This window comes from Rhinatrema bivittatum, chromosome 1 (genome assembly GCF_901001135.1).
Source record: "Rhinatrema bivittatum chromosome 1, aRhiBiv1.1, whole genome shotgun sequence".
Classification (NCBI taxonomy): Eukaryota; Metazoa; Chordata; class Amphibia; order Gymnophiona; family Rhinatrematidae; genus Rhinatrema; species Rhinatrema bivittatum.
In genome coordinates, this window is record NC_042615.1 from 719,344,806 (window position 1) to 719,365,261 (window position 20,456).

General features: G+C 43.9%; 1 long non-coding RNA gene across 1 annotated transcript in view; it reads left to right on the forward strand.

The window, feature by feature from the left end:
- Positions 1 to 20,456, forward strand: part of LOC115082091 — a 47,669-nt gene that overhangs the window by 16,161 nt on the left and 11,052 nt on the right. Inside the window, exon 2 of the long non-coding RNA XR_003854070.1 lies at positions 12,516 to 12,666. This is a non-coding gene — a long non-coding RNA (uncharacterized LOC115082091). The remainder of the gene's footprint in view (positions 1 to 12,515; positions 12,667 to 20,456) is intronic.

Consider the following 20,456-nt stretch of genomic DNA (forward strand, 5'->3'; position numbering starts at 1 on the left):
GCCACGTGATTCCCGGCTCGTTCGCGCCGGACGGCTCGTTCGGCCCAAAAAGAACTTTGGCCAGCTTGGGGGGGTCAGGAGGCCCCCCCAAGCTGGCCAAAAGTTCTTTTTGGGCCGAACGAGCCGGGAATCACGTGACGCCGCGTCACTCGACGTGCCACCGACGTCAAATGCTTCTCGCCAAGGATTGCAGAAATGACGTCCTCACTCCTCGCTCGATCACCAGGGAGTTGTGGTAAGTCTGGGGGGGGGATTAAGGAGGGTGAGGGGGTTTAATTTTTTTTTTTTGCACATATGTACATATACCCAACTCATTGGATTTTTTTTATGTCCATATTGGCCGCAAGTGGGACCCCCTTTCGGACATAAAAAATATAAACATAAAATTTTGCTCTGCACATCCCTAGTGTGCAGTTCTGGTCATCCCATTTCAAGAAAGACAGTTGAATTAGAAAAGCTAAGGAGGAAGATGACAAAAATGATTGAGGGGATGGAAGGGCTCTCTTTCTCCTATGATAAGAAGCTGTACAAGTTAGAGCTCTTCAGCTTAGTAAAGAGATAGTTGAGAGATGGAGCATGATAGAAGTTTATAAAATCATGAGTGGGGTGGAATGGGGCAAAAAAAAGGACAGTTATTTCCTCTTTCAAAAAATATTAAAACAAAGAGACATTCCAAGAAAAGATTTAAAATAAATCATAGAAATCACTTTTTCCCTCAGTTCACAATCAAGCTATGGAATTTGTTGCCAGAGGACATGGTTAAGGTGACTAGAGTAGCCGGGTTTAAAAGAGGTTTGTACAAGTTCCTGGAAGAAAAGTCCATAACACATTATTAGCCAGATAGACTATAGAAAGCTATTGCTGTCTCTGGGACTCAGTAACAGGAATTAGATTTATTTTATGGGATCTGCCAGGTACTTGCATCCTGTATTGGCCACTGTCAGGATGCTGGGTTTGATGGACTTTGGTTTGACCCAGCATGGCATTTCTTATGTTCATATGTACTTATTGTGATCATGCTACTTTACAGGCTCCTTTTGTGTTTCCTCGCACGATAATAGCATGATAGCACTATCTCAGAAAATGTTTACCATGGGCACTCTAAATCTTTTTGCATGGTTCATTAAGTGGCTTTTTAATGAGCCTGTTTAATTTTTTGCAAGCCCATGCTAAAATTGGTTTTGCATGAGTTTAATTGTATAGGCCACTATATTAATTATTGTTACTTAGCTGTGCTGAAAGCTGATGAATGGTCACATCTAGTTTAGAGTGAGAGATGACCCAGTCAGTTCTGAAATCAAACCAAATAGCTGCATGCATATGATTTGCTAGAGACGTGCATCAATCAATAACACGAGGACCATCAATGACATGTTTATGTATAGTTACTTGTTTATAATTAGGTCTCTGGGGATTTTTTCTTTTCCCATATTTGAAGTCATATGTCCTATATTTGATGTTTAATGACCTGCCAAATCCTACCCCTGTGTAGGGCTGCCTTATAGTGTCATTGCATTTCTGAATACAAGGAACATATTTATCAGGGAAAATATATTGACATATGTTAGTGAAACTTAAAGGGCCATTTCGGTTGAAAAGCAAAGCAAGAACATAGCATAAATATAACAAGACAGCATTTGTGACCTTAAAAATCTTACTAGGATGCAAGGATGAAAAAGGATAAAAGATAGAATGAATAAGAAAGGGAGAGAGAAACAAAGAGAGAAAGAAGATATATATGGTGAAAATTAAAAAATCTTTGCAAATGTTTCAGTGCAGTATTGTCTTTGTTGCATTGGGAGTGGACCCTTGGCCTGGTGCAGGGTTGGTACGGCCCTCCGGTCGGACCCGGAGAGCGCCTGCCACCAGGAGGCGGAGCACAGGAGGAGACAGAGGCTAGCTGGAGCTTCACCAATAGCACCCCGGGGTTCCCTCAGGTTGAGCCCTTGGTTACCCGGGCCGCCTGCTCATAGGTGGGCCTCTCAGGATCTCCTAGAGAGAACGTTCAAGGGTGTGCCCACCACGAGCAAGGGTGCACGGTCGGTGTTCAGATGAGGAAGTCCAGAGGTCGAGTTCCAGGTAGCAGATGAGAGTAGTCGGTATTCCAGGCAGAGGTCAGGGCAGGCAGCAATCAGAGAATGGTCAGGGCAGGCGGCAGTCAGACGTGGTCGAAGAGACAGGCAGAGGTCAGTTCCAGTTGGCAAACAATGAAGTCAGCGAAAAACGGAGCTGAGGGGCAACCCACCCACGGAGGAATGACAAAGTTGCTAAGGCGACTCCTGAGTGCCAGGAACCGCCTTATATAATTTATCCGGGGCTGACGTCATGTGGAGGGGCCAGCAGTCTTGTCACGTCGCGGGCCCTTTAAAAGGAGTGAAAGAAAGTGCGCGCGCACCTAAGGTCCTGCCCCGGGAGAATCGGCGGCAGCGTCTCTGCTGCGAAGGAAAGGCCTGCAGCAGGAGGCCCGGCCGGACGCGCCTGGAAGGTCTCCAAAACGCCTCCCCCATCCTGTCCCGGAGCAGGGCTAGCTCCAGAAAGCCGCGGGAAGGGAGGTAAGACGGGTCGGTCGCCAGTCCTGCGACCGGCCGTCGCAACAGTCTTTTTCATGCTACCTGCACAGTAAGTCGGGTTCAATTAGCTATTATTATATTATTTTTTAATGCAGAGTTGCTAGCACGTGCAGATACGGCACAAGGGAAGCACAATGCAGGTTATATTATTCTAATAGGGAAGAGAAGCCCCTTCCCAAAAGAGGTTACAGTCTAAATAGGATGAAAATGAGAAATAACATCCCTTTACGGATGGGGCAGTTGTAGCAATGACGATGGTAGACGGCAAAGAATGTTGTTAGTTTTATCAAGATTTACATAAACATAACTGTGAACAGGGGTGGAACATACACGCGGTACCCACTGCTTTATCCCTCCTGCTCTATCAGGAGAGAAAGCTGCATTGGTTGTTACATTATAAGTAGAGCTAAAGAGAATTCAGATCCAACTAAATGCAATATGCTGTTTTTAGAAATCTTCATTTTAATTTTATTTTTTCTGGGATTTTCAATATTAAAACAAAAAAAATCTGTGAAAAATGACTTTTATAAGACAGGAGAAAAATCAGTGGAAAATCAATTTATCCACTCATTTTCAGGAAAGTAAAATAAAAACTGAAAAGGAAGGTTCTTAGCTGTCTTGAATAATTTCCACAATTGATTTTAGATTTTTTTTTTTTGCTATTTAAACTGAGCTCACCACATTCATGGAGTGACATGAATCAGCAGCTTCCATTATTAGACTGAAAAAAAAAATAGTTTCCAAACTTAACAGCATGCGGAAAACTTTTGTTTGCATCCTGAGAAGAGACTCAATGGTGGGAAAAGGAAGTCCAGTCAGAGGTAATTTAGCCATCTACTGTATAGCTTGTTTCCTACTAGGAATTTGTCCATTGAATAAACAAAATAAGCTGAAAAAGTTGCAGTGCTAAGCATTTCATTTGATCCATGGGAAGGAGAAAAGACAATTTGTGCTATTGTTTCCATTTACTGTGTTTCTATGTTTTAGCTAATTTTTAATTCTTGCATGCCTTCCTCCACACCTGAGCTTGTAACCCAGCTGAAACCTGCACCATCCCAAATCGCTTCCCTTTTAGGAAGGTGAAAGCTGAGATCCCATGAGGTTTTTATGCCCAATTTTATAACATGCACGCGCAGCCACTCGCATGTTATAAAATCCGAGGTCGGCGCGTGCAAGGGGGTGCACACTAGTGCACCATAGGGATGTGAATCGTGTCCTCGATCGTCTTAACGATCGATTTCGGCTGGGAGGGGGAGGGAATCGTATTGTTGCCGTTTGGGGGGGTAAAATATCGTGAAAAATCGTGAAAAATCGTGAAAAATCTAAAAATCTAAAAATCGCAAAACCGGCACATTAAAACCCCCTAAAACCCACCCCCGACCCTTTAAATTAAATCCCCCACCCTCCCGAACCCCCCCAAATGAGTTAAATAACCTGCGGGTCCAGCGGCGGTCCGGAACGGCAGCGGTCCGGAACGGGCTCCTGCTCCTGAATCTTATTGTCTTCATCCGGCGCCATTTTCCAAAATGGCGCCGAAAAATGGCGGCGGCCATAGACGAACACGATTGGACGGCAGGAGGTCCTTCTGGACCCCCGCTGGACTTTTGGCAAGTCTCGTGGGGGTCAGGAGGCCCCCCACAAGCTGGCCAAAAGTTCCTGGAGGTCCAGCGGGGGTCAGGGAGCGATTTCCCGCCACGAATCGTTTTCGTACGGAAAATGGCGCCGGCAGGAGATCGACTGCAGGAGGTCGTTCAGCGAGGGTTCCGGCGCCTCGCTGAACGACCTCCTGCAGTCGATCTCCTGCCGGCGCCATTTTCCGTACGAAAACGATTCGCGGCGGGAAATCGCTCCCTGACCCCCGCTGGACCTCCAGGAACTTTTGGCCAGCTTGTGGGGGGCCTCCTGACCCCCACGAGACTTGCCAAAAGTCCAGCGGGGGTCCGGAAGGACCTCCTGCCGTCCAATCGTGTTCGTCTATGGCCGCCGCCATTTTTCGGCGCCATTTTGGAAAATGGCGCCGGCTGAAGACAACAAGATTCAGGAGCAGGAGCCCGTTCCCGACCGCTGCCGTTCCGGACCGCCGCTGGACCCGCAGGTTATTTAACTCATTTGGGGGGGTTCGGGAGGGTGGGGGATTTAATTTAAAGGGTCGGGGGTGGGTTTTAGGGGGTTTTAGTGTGCCGGCTCACGATTCTAACGATTTATAACGATAAATCGTTAGAATCTCTATTGTATTGTGTTCCATAACGGTTTAAGACGATATTAAAATTATCGGACGATAATTTTAATCGTCCTAAAACGATTCACATCCCTAGTGCACCATGCACGCGCTGAGCCCTAGGGGAGCCCTGAAGGCTTTCCCCATTCCCTCCAAGGCTGCTCCAAAATCGGCCTCTGAGGGAACTTTCCTTCCTCCCCCCAGCCCCACCTAAAACTCCCCCTAACCTTTATTTTATAAGTTGCGCCTGCCTCCGGGCAGGCGTAGGTTGCGCGCGATCCTGGGCACAAGCCCTTGGATTTACACGCATCCCGGGGCTTTATGCTCGCCGCTGGGCCTTTTGAAAATAGGCCCGGCGCGCCTAACCCCCCTACGTGTGTAAATCGTCCTGGATTTACACGCGTAGGGCTTTGAAAATCTGCCCCTTATTTTGCTGTTGTATAGTGAATGAAATTTTCTCCACCAGGGGATGTGAATACTGTCCACAGTGTAAACAGCCTCTGCCAGTTCAATCTGTAAGAACCAGGTCAGAAAATTAAACCTAGGCCTGGCCTATAAATCACTATTCTACTAATCATTTTCAAATTCTTTCACTATACCACTCATAAAATTGTAATTGGTGACACTTAAAACAAAAAACAACATTCATGTATTTTCTCAGTCTTTTTCACTGTATTCTCATTTACTTTTGCTGTAAATATTTTCATCCTCACCACTGAACAGGTTACAAAAGTAGGATCAAGAAGCCCTGAATTTGCAATGTTTTTCTGTTTCATGACTATAATTTTACTTCAATAGATTGACTGACTATGCTGTGTGAAAAGTGATTATATTAAATTTAAAACTTTTCAATAAAAAAAATGATTCATATAGCCAACTTAGGAAGTATTTTCAAAAACTGGCCCATTTTTGGTCTAAAACATGTAAAAGTTGAATTATCTTTCCATATATTTTGAATCATATCTGAACATGAGAGTCTTGCTAAAGAACCAGCATACTTTGTAAAGCTCCCAAATCAAGGATCCTTTGTTTTATATGAAATTATAACGCCATTGTTTGCCTTGAGATGTTCTCTGGTTGATTACTGCACTTGAAAAAAGATGCATAAAAATATTGCACATTTGTTATGTTTTGTTACGTAATATTGCATACTGCTTTCCTCAACCAAAGGTTTGATCCAAAGCAGTTCACAGCAAAACATGAGACAGTAGACAAATATAACAACACAATAAAAATAAAATACTATAAAATATTGTAAATTTGATCTCTTTGTAGTTCATAAGGAGTTATAACCGATTTTAGTTTGGTTCTACAGAATTTGTATTTGTCTGATGTTTCCTTTGCTTGCTTAACTTTGCTGTCTGTAGTCTACTGTTCAGTGCTGCAATTATCAATCTCTCAGCTTTAGGTTTAAGTTCTCCTCTATTTAGACATTCTTGTGTCAGGTTTTGATCTACTTGTGCTTGTTCCAAGATAACTTCACATATCCTTTTTCCCATTTCTACACATAGCCACATTCCTTATTCAGCTAACTCCAATTATCGGAGTTAAATGAATAAGTTATTCGGCCATCTCAGCTATACCATGGACTGCCTGGAAATGCCTCTTATTTGGATAAATTTATCCAGATAAATGTTGGGGATATTCAAAAGTCAGCATGTAACTGGATAACTTACAGGTTATCTACATAAATGCCTAGATGGGTAGGCTGTTTATTTTTTGTTCTGGTCTGGTTTATTTTGTTGAATGGATGAAGGTCATGATGTAATATGGATGATTTAGAGTGGTAGAATATATCTGATGTTAAAGTTTGCATTATTGTATTTTGTGTTCGATGTTGTGTACCACTTTGGATGATATATTTTAAATGAGAAGATGGTATAAAAACATGTAATAAAATAAATAAATGAGTAACAAAACAGCACAACCACAAAAATTAAAGGGGTAGATTTTCAAAACTAGCGCATGCACATGGACGCCCGATTTTATAACATGCACACACTGTTATAAAATCGGGGGGTCGGTGCGCGCATGGGGGTGCACAATTGTGCAACTTGCGTGCGCCGACACCTGCAGCCTTCCGACGTTCTCGCACAGACCGCTCCGATTTCAGAGCTGCCTGGGAGGGAACTTTTCAACCCCCTAAACTAACCTACCTTCCCCTTTCCGTAACCCTCCTGCCCCCCCTAGCCCTAATCTAGACCCCCCCTCTGAATCTTTGTCCTACCTGTTGTGCCTGCCTCTGGCAGACACAGGTTATGCGCGGTGGCTGCCTGCCGGCACGTGATCCCCTGGCACAGCAGCAAATGGCCACTGTGTCGGAAGCCTCTGACCCCATCCTGCCCCACCCTGGACTGCCCTGCCCCGCCCTCCCCTTTTTCGAAGCCCCAAGACATATGCGCATTCCGGGGCTTTATGCACGTTGCCAGGCCCTTCTAAAATAGGCCCTGGGAGCGTAACCCCACCTACATGCGTAAATCCAATGGATTTACGCGTGTAGGCTTTTGAAAATATGCCCCAAAGTGAACAATACACCAGAAATAAACCCTCAAAATAACATAAAATCCAGCAATAACAAATTGCTTATTCCTTCCCCCCTTATTTATCACCTCTATCCCAACCACAGTACACCATCCTCAGTCCACCTTTACCAATATAAATTGGTTGACTCGTGGCCAGAAAGACCCATGCAAAGCTCCATGCCTTTAAACATTTCTGAAAATTGTATAGTTTGCTTCAGAGCAGATATCCAATGAAACCTAGTTCCGCAGGGTAGACTCAAAAACATTAAACATTGGTCTATGAAACAAGTTTTACTGCTGAAGGAGTTGGAACCACAGCAGATATATTGATATATCATATAGGGATTTGCAAAGGAAAAGCTTTTGTTTCATTTCATTCATTTCACAGGGCAACTCCATATGGTTCAATAGTTTCAAACAAAAAAATGTTTTGTTTGTTTGTTTTATTTGTTCATTTGTTTACCATTAAAGTCAAATGGGAAACACTGCAGCCTATTTTAGACTCCAGACTATGGATTTTCTAGTCATTTCTAACAAAACTGGTGGATAGACATCATCAGAAGGGTAAAGGCATGCCAACATATCAAAACTATGTCAACGTGGCACCAACAGTGGCATGAAAAGCCTAAGACACTATAAAGGGGAAGGGGTACCAGCAATGGCAGATATTCTCCAAGGCACTGTGAGAGGTCTAAAGTAGCAGAATGGAAAGAACATCCCAAGGCTTCAAAAAAGGGCACCAACAAGATTATCATGAATCCTTTAAGGCAGAAAAGAGGCAAAGTGGCACCAAGGCTGGCATCAACATCCTAAGGCACCATGAAGGGGGAACATAGTTACAGTAATGATAGCAGAAAAATACCAAATAGTCATGCAGTCTGCCCAGTGAGATGGTAGTAACTGCCTCTCTGTGCAAGAATCCCCCAGGTTTCTGCTCAGGGTTAGTAACTGCTACTCTGTGCAGGTTATTATTAATTATTACAAATTTTATGTACCCCCAAATTTTATGTACCCCCAAGCCTTATGTTAAGAGTAATAATATTAACAATCAAAATCAAGCAACTGTCAATTGTCATAGCAAAATTACTGCCAGCAACATTTTTACAGGATGTACAGCCTTCTTGGTAATTCATACAATGTTGCTGCTTGTATGTGCTTTGTTTTTAGACTTGGCTATAGAAGCAGTCCTGTGCTTTTTCCTTATGTCTGCATATCAGGACTCTGGACCATAAAAGTCAGGGCCTAACATTGACTGTCATCTGAATCCAATTCCCCCTTCCTTCCCCTACCATTGAAGCAGAGAACAATGCTGCAGTTGCATCAAAATCATATAAGCTAATTGGTTAAGGATAGTAATCCCCATGCCTTCTGTTAGGGGTAGTAGCTGCCACTCCATGCTGATTACCCCCCATTTCTGCCCCCCCCCCCCAATGCATCCTGTTCTTAATTTCCAACTCTAGCTTTTAGATTTACAGTGTTTATCCCATGACATTTTGATTTTGTTTAGTTTTCACCTTCACCACTTCTTCTGGAAAGGCATTTCAGGCATCAACTATCCTCTTCATGAAGAAATATTTCCTGATGTTGGTTCTGAGTTATCCCCCTTGAAGTTTCATATCATGACCCCTAGTTCTACTGTTTGCTTTCCAATGGAAAAGGTTCGAGGAACATGCCTCATTAAAACCTTTCAGGTATCTGAAGTTCTGTATCATATCTCCCTTGCACCTCCACTCTTCCAGGGTATACATATTCAGATACTTCAGAATCTCCTCATAAGTCTTCTGATATATAGACCCCACATCATTTTGGGTCATCACTCTCTGTAGCCTTTGTCCTGTCTCTATTCTTTTTGAGATATAGTCTCCAAGAACTGACATAATATTCCGGTTGAGGTCTCACCAAGGACCTATACAAGGGCATTATCAGCTCCTTTTTCTTGCTGGTCAGTCCACTCTTTATGCAAATCAGCATTCTTCTGGCTTTAGATATCGCCTTGTCACATTACTTTGCCATCTTCAGATCACCAGGCACTATCACCCCCAAGGTCCCTCTCCCAGTCTGCACACATTAGTCTTTCACCACCCCATCACATACAGCATCTTTTGGACTACTGCACCACAGATGTATGTCTCTGCACTTCTTGACACTGAATCCCAACTGTCAAGTTTTCAACCATTTTTCAAGCTTTCTTAAATAACTTTTCATTCTCTCTACTCCTTCAGGCATGTCCACTGTTGCAGATCTTAGTATCATCTGCTAATAGACAAACCTTACCTTCTATCCCTTCCACAATGTCGCTCACAAAGATATTGAACAGAACCGGTCCCAAAACTCATCCCTATGGCTCTCCACTTAACACCATTCTTTCTTCACAATAGTTACCATTTCTTCACAGTAGTTACTAGGGATGTGAATCATTTTTTGACGATTTAAAGCAATCGTCAGATATATTTTAAATCGTCAAAAATCGTTAGAGCCGCGATACAATAGCAATTCCCCTGATTTATCATCAAAAAATCGTAAATCGGGGGAGGGCAGAAAAACCGGCACACCAAAACAACCCTAAAACCCACCCGACGCTTTAAAACAAATCCCCCACCCTCCCGAACCCCCCCAAAATGTTTTAAATTACCTGGGGTCCAGTGGGGGGGGGGGGGGGGGTCCCGGCGCGATCTCCCGCTCTCGGGCCACGGCTGCGTTAATAGAAATGGCACCGGTGGCCCTTTGCCCTTACCATATGACAGGGCAAAGGTAGCGCCGGCGCCATTTTGAATATTGGCAATATGGCCCGAGTGCAGGAGGTCGCTCCCGAACCCCGCTGGACTTTTGGCAAGTCTTGTGGGGGTCAGGAGGCCCCCCCAAGCTGGCCAAAAGTCCCTGGGGGTCCAGCGGGGGTCCAGGAGCGATCTCCTGCACTCATGACGTCGGGTGAGAGGAACCAAAATGGCGCCGGCACTAACTTTGCCCTGTCATATGGTAAGGGCAAAGGGCCACCGGCGCCATTTCTATTAACGCAGCCATGGCCCGAGAGCGGGAGATCGCACCAGGACCCCCCCACTGGACCCCAGGTAATTTAAAACATTTGGGGGGGGGGGGTTCGGGAGGGTGGGGGATTTGTTTTAAAGGGTCGGGGTGAATTTTAGGGTTGTTTTGGTGTGCCGGTTTTTCCGCCGATTTACGATTTGACGATTTTTTAACAAAAAAACCATGACGATCAGATTTCCCTCCCCCTCCCAGCCAAAATCGATCATTAAGACAATCGATCACACGATTCACATCCCTAGTAATTACATTACGCAGTTCTTCGGGTTTAACATGCAGAATAAAAGTTGTTTCAAAAGGAGCACAAAGGGCCTGTACCAACTCGTGATCGGTATACTCAGATTTATCATATAACCAATCTCCCAAGAAATGTAGATTAGCTGCCCAAGTATACATTTTAAAGTCAGCCTCCCCCATTCTTCCTTTAAGTTTTGGAGCCATCTTTGATGAATAGGGTAAACACGCTCTCTTGCCTCACCATAAAAATCTCCCAAACATTTTTTGTATAGCTCTTTGATCTTTCGCCTTCATATAAATAGGGAGCATTAATAACATGTGTAACAGTTTTGGAGCTGTAGTCATTAGGGATGTGAATCGTGTCCTCGATCGTCTTAACGATCGATTTCGGCTGGGAGGGGGAGGGAATCGTATTGTTGCCGTTTGGGGGGGTAAAATATCGTGAAAAATCGAAAAATCGAAAAATCGCAAAACCGGCACATTAAAACCCCCTAAAACCCACCCCCGACCCTTTAAATTAAATCCCCCACCCTCCCGAACCCCCCCCAAATGACTTAAATAACCTGCGGGTCCAGCGGCGGTCCGGAACGGCAGCGGTCCGGAACGGGCTCCTGCTCCTCAATCTTGTTGTCTTCAGCCGGCGCCATTTTCCAAAATGGCGGCGAAAAATGGCGGCGGCCATAGACGAACACGATTGGACGGCAGGAGGTCCTTCCGGACCCCCGCTGGACTTTTGGCAAGTCTCGTGGGGGTCAGGAGGCCCCCCACAAGCTGGCCAAAAGTTCCTGGAGGTCCAGCGGGGGTCAGGGAGCGATTTCCCGCCGCGAATCGTTTTCGTATGGAAAATGGCGCCGGCAGGAGATCGACTGCAGGAGGTCGTTCAGCGAGGGTTCCGGCGCCTCGCTGAATGACCTCCTGCAGTCGATCTCCTGCCGGCGCCATTTTCCGTACGAAAACGATTCGCGGCGGGAAATCGCTCCCTGACCCCCGCTGGACCTCCAGGAACTTTTGGCCAGCTTGTGGGGGGCCTCCTGACCCCCACGAGACTTGCCAAAAGTCCAGCGGGGGTCCGGAAGGACCTCCTGCCGTCCAATTGTGTTCGTCTATGGCCGCCGCCATTTTTCGCCGCCATTTTGGAAAATGGCGCCGGCTGAAGACAACAAGATTGAGGAGCAGGAGCCCGTTCCGGACTGCTGCCGTTCCGGACCGCTGCTGGACCCGCAGGTTATTTAACTCATTTGGGGGGGGTTCGGGAGGGTGGGGGATTTAATTTAAAGGGTCGGGGGTGGGTTTTAGGGGGTTTTAGTGTGCCGGCTCACGATTCTAACGATTTATAACGATAAATCGTTAGAATCTCTATTGTATTGTGTTCCATAACGGTTTAAGACGATATTAAAATTATCGGACGATAATTTTAATCATCCTAAAACGATTCACATCCCTAGTAGTCATCTTAATTAAGTTGCCCCTGGACTCCACTAGAAGATTATATAAGATCTGTAGGGGATTACAACTGGTGCTCTTGATTGGTCAACAACAGTATTAACCTCCAATCAGCTTTGAGAACATACAGTCTTTTGATTGGACATGTTTTGGTTTCAAATGAAGCCAATCTTTTAAACATTCAGAGAGTAGATATAAGCATTTTTCAACATCATTCATTTGATGAAAGGTTCAGAGAGTAGGTATAAGCAATTTTCACAACACAGTTTTTTTCAGGATTTTTAATCAATGTGGTAAGCTTTTGTAAAAATGTATATAGACAGATTGTGAAATAAGTTGTTCCTATTTCAGCCATGATTTTACTGTTTATTTCTTTTGATAGGTGAATTTGGTATGGATAATGTTTGAGGTTTTTTTGAAGCACAGCACAATGCCACTTTTTTATAGGTATTGTGAGATTAATGCCTGTTTTTGTTGTTTCAGCAATCATATTTGAGATGGATGATGCACATGCCTATTTACAAACTTAGTGCTCATTCCATTCTTCATGAGCACTCCATTATCCTGACACAGCCCATAGGATTGAAAGGCTGATGGAATAAAATTGGAAGGAACACAATTGGAACATTTTGGGGTACATACATTTGGAATTTCATCACTAAACTAAGTTTATATTTTATAATTGGATTGATCGATATCAGTATGCATTAATGAACTTCTCCTGCTGGGACATTTAGTCTTGGTTTTGTAGTCACCCAGTAATATATAAATGAAAAAAGAAAAGAAAAAAATGTAGAAAGATCACAAAGAAAGATTTTAGGAAAAAAGATGGTTTTTTGACTGATGATGGTGCATTCTGAATCCATCTTGAAAGCCTTCTTGGCTTGAAATTTGGCATCTGAAGTTTTTTTCCTTCTTTAGAATTTCCTGTTTTAGATTTTTCACATACAGTATATGAATTAAATTCATAAGGGTGTGCTTTTTAATTCTACATATTAGGTATATCAGTAGATAAGAACAAATGTAGACCATGCTTACCATATAACCTTCTATTACTCCATACATGCCCCCAGCCTCCAATGTAAAACCACTCTCTTTATACCATTTTTTTGAGTCAGAAATTAAAGTTATCTATCTGGCAGAGCCTTTCCTTCCCCTTTACATGAACAGGTACTATTTCAAAAAGGTAATGATTTTCCATATGTCTAATCCTATTTCTCCTACCTTTTTTTTTTCATTTTTGCTTATTCTAGGGGATTTTGTCCCCAGGGAAAAAAAATTGAAAAACTATTTAATAAAAAAAATACACGTTTTTTTCTCCCACCCCATCTATTTTCTGATTTTCTACCTTACTGTACATCTCTAGGATCCCAGCCTAGTTCTCTCACCTTTCTTATTTTTTGGTTATTCTGGGATATGTTGTCCCCAAAACACCTGTCAGAAGGAAGACATGCAGGTACAATAGAAAATATGCACAGCAGAGACCATTTATATGTTCCGAATTTGGGAAAGGTTCAATAATAAAAGACAACTAATGCAATGCCAGAACGTCAAAAGGAAGAGACTAAAACTCACAAATTACCTAGAAGGTCACACTGAGAGACCATTGCCATGTTCTGATTGTGTAATAACTTTCAATTGGAAAGCAAACATCACAAGAAACCCAAAATTACATCCAGCAGCAAGATCAATTTCAGATAAGGAATATAATTTATTTATTTATTTATGGTTTTTATATACCGGAGCTCCTGTATACAATACATATCGCTCCGGTTCACAAAGAACAGTAATAATTACTGCCGGGTGGCAGTTTACATGGAACAGTTTACAAGGAACAGTTTACAAGGAACAGTTAACATGGCCATTTACATGGAACAAATCAGAATACTCGATCTAAGTAATAAGAAGACAGGAACTAATTAGTCTCAACTTTAAACATATAAATAAGGCAATTTATAATCTTGGATAAATAAGGCAGTACATTAGAACCAAAGGGCAGGGGTTGTTATGTCTTCTAGTTCTTAGCTCTCTGGGAATGCTTGCAGGAAGAGCCAAGTCTTTAGTTTCGCCTTAAAAGTAGTGTGGCACGGCTCAAGGCGGAGGTCTGGTGGTAGGGAATTCCAGAGGGACGGGCCCGCAGTTGATAGAGCGCGTTTTCTTAGGGAGGATTTTGCGGGCTGGGTAATCATTCTATTTTGATATGCTCTTCTAGTCGGCTTATCTGAAGTATGTAGTTGCAGTTTGAAGGTTAAGTTGAGTGGGGATAAGCTGTAGGGATGTGAATCGTTTTAGGACGATTAAAATTATCGTCCGATAATTTCAATATCGTCTTAAACCGTTATGGAACACAATACAATAGAGATTCTAACGATTTATCGTTATAAATCGTTAGAATCATGAGCCGGCAGGCACACTAAAACCCCCTAAAACCCACCCCCGACCCTTTAAATTAAATCCCCCACCCTCCCGAACCCCCCCAAATGAGTTAAATAACCTGCGGGTCCAGCGGCGGTCCGGAACGGCAGCGGTCCGGAACGGGCTCCTGCTCCTGAATCTTGTTGTCTTCAGCCGGCGCCATTTTCCAAAATGGCGCCGAAAAATGGCGGCGGCCATAGACGAACACGATTGGACGGCAGGAGGTCCTTCCGGACCCCCGCTGGACTTTTGGCAAGTCTCGTGGGGGTCAGGAGGCCCCCCACAAGCTGGCCAAAAGTTCCTGGAGGTCCAGCGGGGGTCAGGGAGCGATTTCCCGCCGCGAATCGTTTTCGTACGGAAATGGCGCCGGCAGGAGATCGACTGCAGGAGGTCGTTCAGCGAGGGGTTCCGGCGCCTCGCTGAACGACCTCCTGCAGTCGATCTCCTGCCGGCGCCATTTTCCATACGAAAACGATTCGCGGCGGGAAATCGCTCCCTGACCCCCGCTGGACCTCCAGGAACTTTTGGCCAGCTTGTGGGGGGCCTCCTGACCCCCACGAGACTTGCCAAAAGTCCAGCGGGGGTCCGGAAGGACCTCCTGCCGTCCAATCGTGTTCGTCTATGGCCGCCGCCATTTTTCGGCGCCATTTTGGAAAATGGCGCCGGCTGAAGACAACAAGATTCAGGAGCAGGAGCCCGTTCCGGACCGCTGCCGTTCTGGACCGCCGCTGGACCCGCAGGTTATTTAACTTATTTGGGGGGGGTTCGGGAGGGTGGGGGATTTAATTTAAAGGGTCGGGGGTGGGTTTTAGGGGGTTTTAATGTGCCGGTTTTGCGATTTTTAGATTTTTCACGATTTTTCACGATATTTTACCCCCCCAAACGGCAACAATACGATTCCCTCCCCCTCCCAGCCGAAATCTATCGTTAAGACGATCGAGGACACGATTCACATCCCTAATAAGCTGTGAAGTGCCTTATGCATCATCATGCTGCTTTTGAACTGTATCCTGTATTTAATGGGGAGCCAGTGGAGGTGCTGGAGGATCGGGGTGATGTGGTCTTTTTTTTGGCGTTGGTGAGTATTCTTGCTGTGGAGTTAGTACCATCTGGAGGGGTTTGGTGGAGCAGGCGGGGAGTCCCAGCAAAAGAGAGTTGCAATAGTCCAGTTTCGGGAGAATGATGGCTTGGAGTACTGTGCGGAAATCTCTGTAGCGTAGAAGTGGCTTAGTTTCTTTTAAAACTTGTAATTTAAAGAAGCATTCTTTGGTGGTGTTGTTGATGAAATTATTGAGGTTGAATCTGTCGTCTAGTATTACACCCAGATCTCTGACTTGCGGTGAGGTGGTGTATCCTAAGGTGACTGGAGAGTTGCTTGTGGTCAGCAGGGTAGATTTTTCCGGTGCTATTATCAGGATTTCCGTTTTGTTAGTATTCAGAACCAGGTTGAGGCTGGTCAGAAGCTCTTTTATGGTGGAGAGGCATTTATTCCAGTAGGACATGGTCTTGTGTAAGGTGTCCGTTATGGGGATGATGATTTGAATGTCATCCGCGTATATGAAATGGTTAAGCTTGAGGTTGGTGAGCAGGTGACAGAGTGGGAGAAGATATATGTTGAAAAGGGTGGGGGAGAGTGAGGATCCCTGTGGTACCCCCATTTTGGCTTGTATGGGATGAGATTCCTTGTTATTTATTTTTACTCTGTATGTTCTGTTCTCCAGGAAGGATTTAAACCAATTGAACGCTGCTCCTGTGATGCCGATCTCTGTGAGTCGTTGTAGTAAGCTGGTGTGATTCACGGTGTCGAATGCTGCTGACAGATCTAGGAGTGCGAGAAGGCAAGGATGGCCTTTTTCAAGATTGAAGATAATGGTGTCAGCTAGAGTAGCTAATAGTGATTCGGTGTTCTTTTTCTTCCGGAATCCAAATTGGTTATTGGTGAGGATATTGTTGTCATCTAGGAATTCAGAAAGTTGTCGGTTAACCACTTTCTCCATAATTTTGGCTAACATAGGAAGGTTTGCTATCGGTCTGTAGTTGGCAGGATCTGTCGTGGGAAGGTTAGGTTTTTTGAGGAGAGGTTTGAGCCTTGCAGATTTGAGTTGATCGGGAACTTGTCCTTGGGCAAGAGCGCGGTTAATGATATCTGCAAGTGGCTTGGCCACGGTGTCAGGGATGGAACTCAGCAGGTTTGATGGGATATGGTCTAGGGGGTGAGAGGACGGTTTTATCTTTTTGAGAATGTTTGCTATTTCCAAGGCGGATGTCGGTTCGAGCAAAGTAAGCTCTGCAGTGTAAGTGTTGGGTTGAAGAGCTGGGGCTATAGATGCTTGCGAGCTGTGGAGGCTGGTGCTGTTTGTATGCGGGGGTGTCCCTTTGAGAGGGGCAATGAGTGTGGTAATTTTATTATCAAAGTAGTTGGCTAGATCATTGGCTTTTTTGTGAGCTTGGTCATCAGGGATGCACGGACCAGGAGGTGTTGTGAGGGCTGAGACATAGGCGAAGAGTGCTCTAGAATCAAATGAGAAGTGGTGTATTTTTTTGGAGAAGAAATCTTTCTTTGTTTTGTTGATTTTGTTTCTGTATGTGTTGAGACATGATTTGTAGTTAAGGAGGGATGCCTTAGTTGGGTTTTTTCGCCATTGGTTTTCTTTGCTTCTAAGTTCGTGTTTGCGTGACTTCAGCTCTGTAGTGAACCAAGGCTTCCTGTTGTCTTTGTCTGGGTTGATGATCTTTGTTTTCATGGGACATAGCTGGTCGGCTACCTTTTAGTGATGTTGAGCCATGAAGATATAGCTGAGTTGGAGTCTATGAGGTCTAGATTCCTTAGTTCCTTGGTCAAGTGTTTGCTGAGGTAGTCTCCTGAGCATTGTTTTCTAACCGAAATGGAGATTGTTTGTGTTGTATGGGGGGGAGGATCTGATATCTCTAACATAGATGTGATGATGCTGTGGTCAGACCAAGGTACTGTGGAACAGGTAGGAGTGGAGTGAGATGAGAGAGCTTCATTTATAAAGATAAGGTCTAAGGTGTGACCTGCTTTGTGGGTAGGATCTTTTACTATTTGTCTGAAGCCATATGGTTGAGGGAGGAGAGGAGAGTTTTACAGTTTGAGGATTGAGGTTGGGCATCCACATGGAGGTTGAAGTCGCCCATCAAGATGGCTGGTTTTCCGGAGTTCAAGTGTTTTGCTGTTAGCTCTATGATAGGGGAAGGGTTTGATTCAAGAATTCCGGGGGGGAGCGTAGATTAGTGCAATGATCAGATGTTTAGAGTTGAATAGTGCGAATTCTATGTTTGCTGTGGAATTGGATGTCTGCAATGTCAGGCCTAGTGGTTTCTTGGCTGCTAGGAGAAGGCCTCATCCTTTCTTCTTACGTCTGGGTATGGATAGTAGTTTATATCACAAAAGTGATACTGATGACAGATCATTCTAAATATGACAAGTGGCAAGTACTTCAACAAAAAGATAGAGATCTCCTATGCCACTGACTTGCTGCTATACCCCTCATGCTAAACCTTGGGAATCTTTCTGCCCCTTAGGTTTGCTGCTATACCTTACCTAGACTTTACACATTGGCAGTCTTTTTTAATGTGTCTGCCTTTTTCTGGGATTCCCAGAGTTTCCATGCAAGTGGCAGAATTACTGAAAGCATGTTAGGTGTCTTGGTGACACTCTGCCTTGCTATCATACCCCAGTCTCTACACATTGGTGATCTTGCTGTAACTCTGCCTTGCTAGTGTATCCCAACCTCTATACCTTGGGGGTCTTGCTGCACATTAACCTTACTGCCATACCTCAGATTCTACACCTGAGGGGTCTTACTGCCATATCCCAGACTCTATACCTTGGGGTATTCTTGCCACTGTGTGTGTGTGGGGGGGGGGGGGGGGGGGGGCGCTGCTATGTTCCTCTCATGGTGTTCTGATTTTAGCCTTATTTATTTTTATTTTATTTTAAAAAATTTATATATTGCACACTCTGCATATCATGGTGGTTTACAGTAAAAACCTTTATAATAAAATAACATAAACTTTGTTACAAACCGGTCATGAAATTCTTCATAATTATCACTTTCTAGACATGTATCATCCTGAGGTTATATCACCTTATTGGTGCCTTAGAGTTTATTCTACCACTTTTTCTGATTTGGGAAATCATTCTGATCAGGACATAAGAGTTAAATCCCTTCCAGGATCCTTAAGGCCTACCAATAATCCTCCCATTCTCCCTTCACTGACACCCACACTCCTTCCTCTATGCAAGCACTCCACTAAATCTCTGAACCCCTCCTACAACATGTTCACCTCTTCAGTTACAATTATTATAGTTACTTGTTCCTTTTTGCTTTTTCCCTCCTATGTTCCTACCACTTGTTCACCTTTCAAACTACATAGCTGTCCAAATTGTTAAGTCACAGTTACTCAAATTGTTAATATGTAACGTCTTTTCATTTTTCAACTGTTCACTGTAAACTGATGTGACGTGCAAACGAATGTCGGTATATAAAATCGTTAAGTAAATAAATAATCTTCCCTAGATTTTGGAAATCTTTCTGTGCTTCATGGATAGCATTTCTAGAAAGGTCATTAGCCCCCAAATGGATGATAACATTGATATCAAAGTTTCTACTTTCTTCTGTAATTACATTAACTATCGGGTTGGTATTTCTACTGGCTGAGGATCCTGGAAGGCATTTAACTCTTATGTCCCAATCAGAATGATTTCCCAAATCAGAAAATGTGGTAGAAAAAACTCTAAGGCACCAATAAGGTGATATAACCTCCGATTGATATGTGTCCAGAAAGTGATAATTATGAAAAATGTCATGTCCAGTTTGAAACAAATTTAATGTTTTTTTTATTATAAATGTTTTTATTTATTTATTTATTTATTTATTTATTTATAGGATTTATATACCGGATGTTCCTGTATAATGTACATATCACACCGGTTTACAAGGAAGAAGAACTATCGCCTCGTGTGCGGTTTACATTGAATAGATTAAACAATTAACAATTAATAGTTATTTGCTGAACAGTTAACAAGAAACATGAAGGTGCAAGGAGGAACTTAGTGGAGCTTACAGTGAACAGAAACATGATTATATACATTTCAATAGTGGACTCTTCAGGAACTTGTATGCCGGGGGCTGGGGGACAACGACTAAGCTGAAATTGTCATTCTTCCTGCTCTTAGCTCTCAGGGAATGCTTGTGTGTACAACCAAGTCTTAAGTTTCTTTTTGAATGTAGTATGGCAAGGTTCAAGGCGAAGGTCTGGAGGTAGCGAGTTCCAGAGTGAAGGGCCCGCTGTGGATAGTGCGCGTTTCCTCAGGGAGGATTTTGCCGGTTGGGTGATTAGCCTGTTCTGGTATGCACTTCTAGTCGGTTTCTTGGAGGTGTGTAGCTGAAGTTGAAAAGTTAAGTTGAGAGGAGAGATGTTATGTAAGGCCTTGTGTATCATCATTATGGATTTGAACTGAATCCTGTATTTAATCGGAAGCCAGTGGAGATGCTGGAAGATTGGGGTGATATGATCCCTTTTTTTGGCATTTGTGAGAATTCTTGCTGTGGCATTCAGGACCATCTGAAGTGGTTTGGTGGTGCAAGCTGGAAGGCCTAGAAGGAGAGAGTTGCAGTAGTCCAGTTTCAGGAGTATGATGGCTTGTAGCACTATGCGGAAGTCTCTGTAGAGTAGAAGTGGCTTTAGTTTCTTTAAAACTTGTAGTTTAAAGAAACATTCTTTTGTGGTGTTATTTACGAATTTGTCGAGGCTGAATCCGTTGTCTAGGACGACACCCAGGTCTCTTACTTGAGGCGAGGTGGTGTGCATGGAGGTATCCGGAAATTGGCTAGCGGTTGGAGGGGTGGGTGGGACATAATTTTCAGGAGCTATAAGGAGGATTTCGGTTTTGTTTGTGTTTAAAACCAGGTTGAGGCTGGCGAGTAGGTTGTTGATGGCTGAGAGGCATTTATTCCAGTATGACATAGCTTTGTGTAGAGAGAC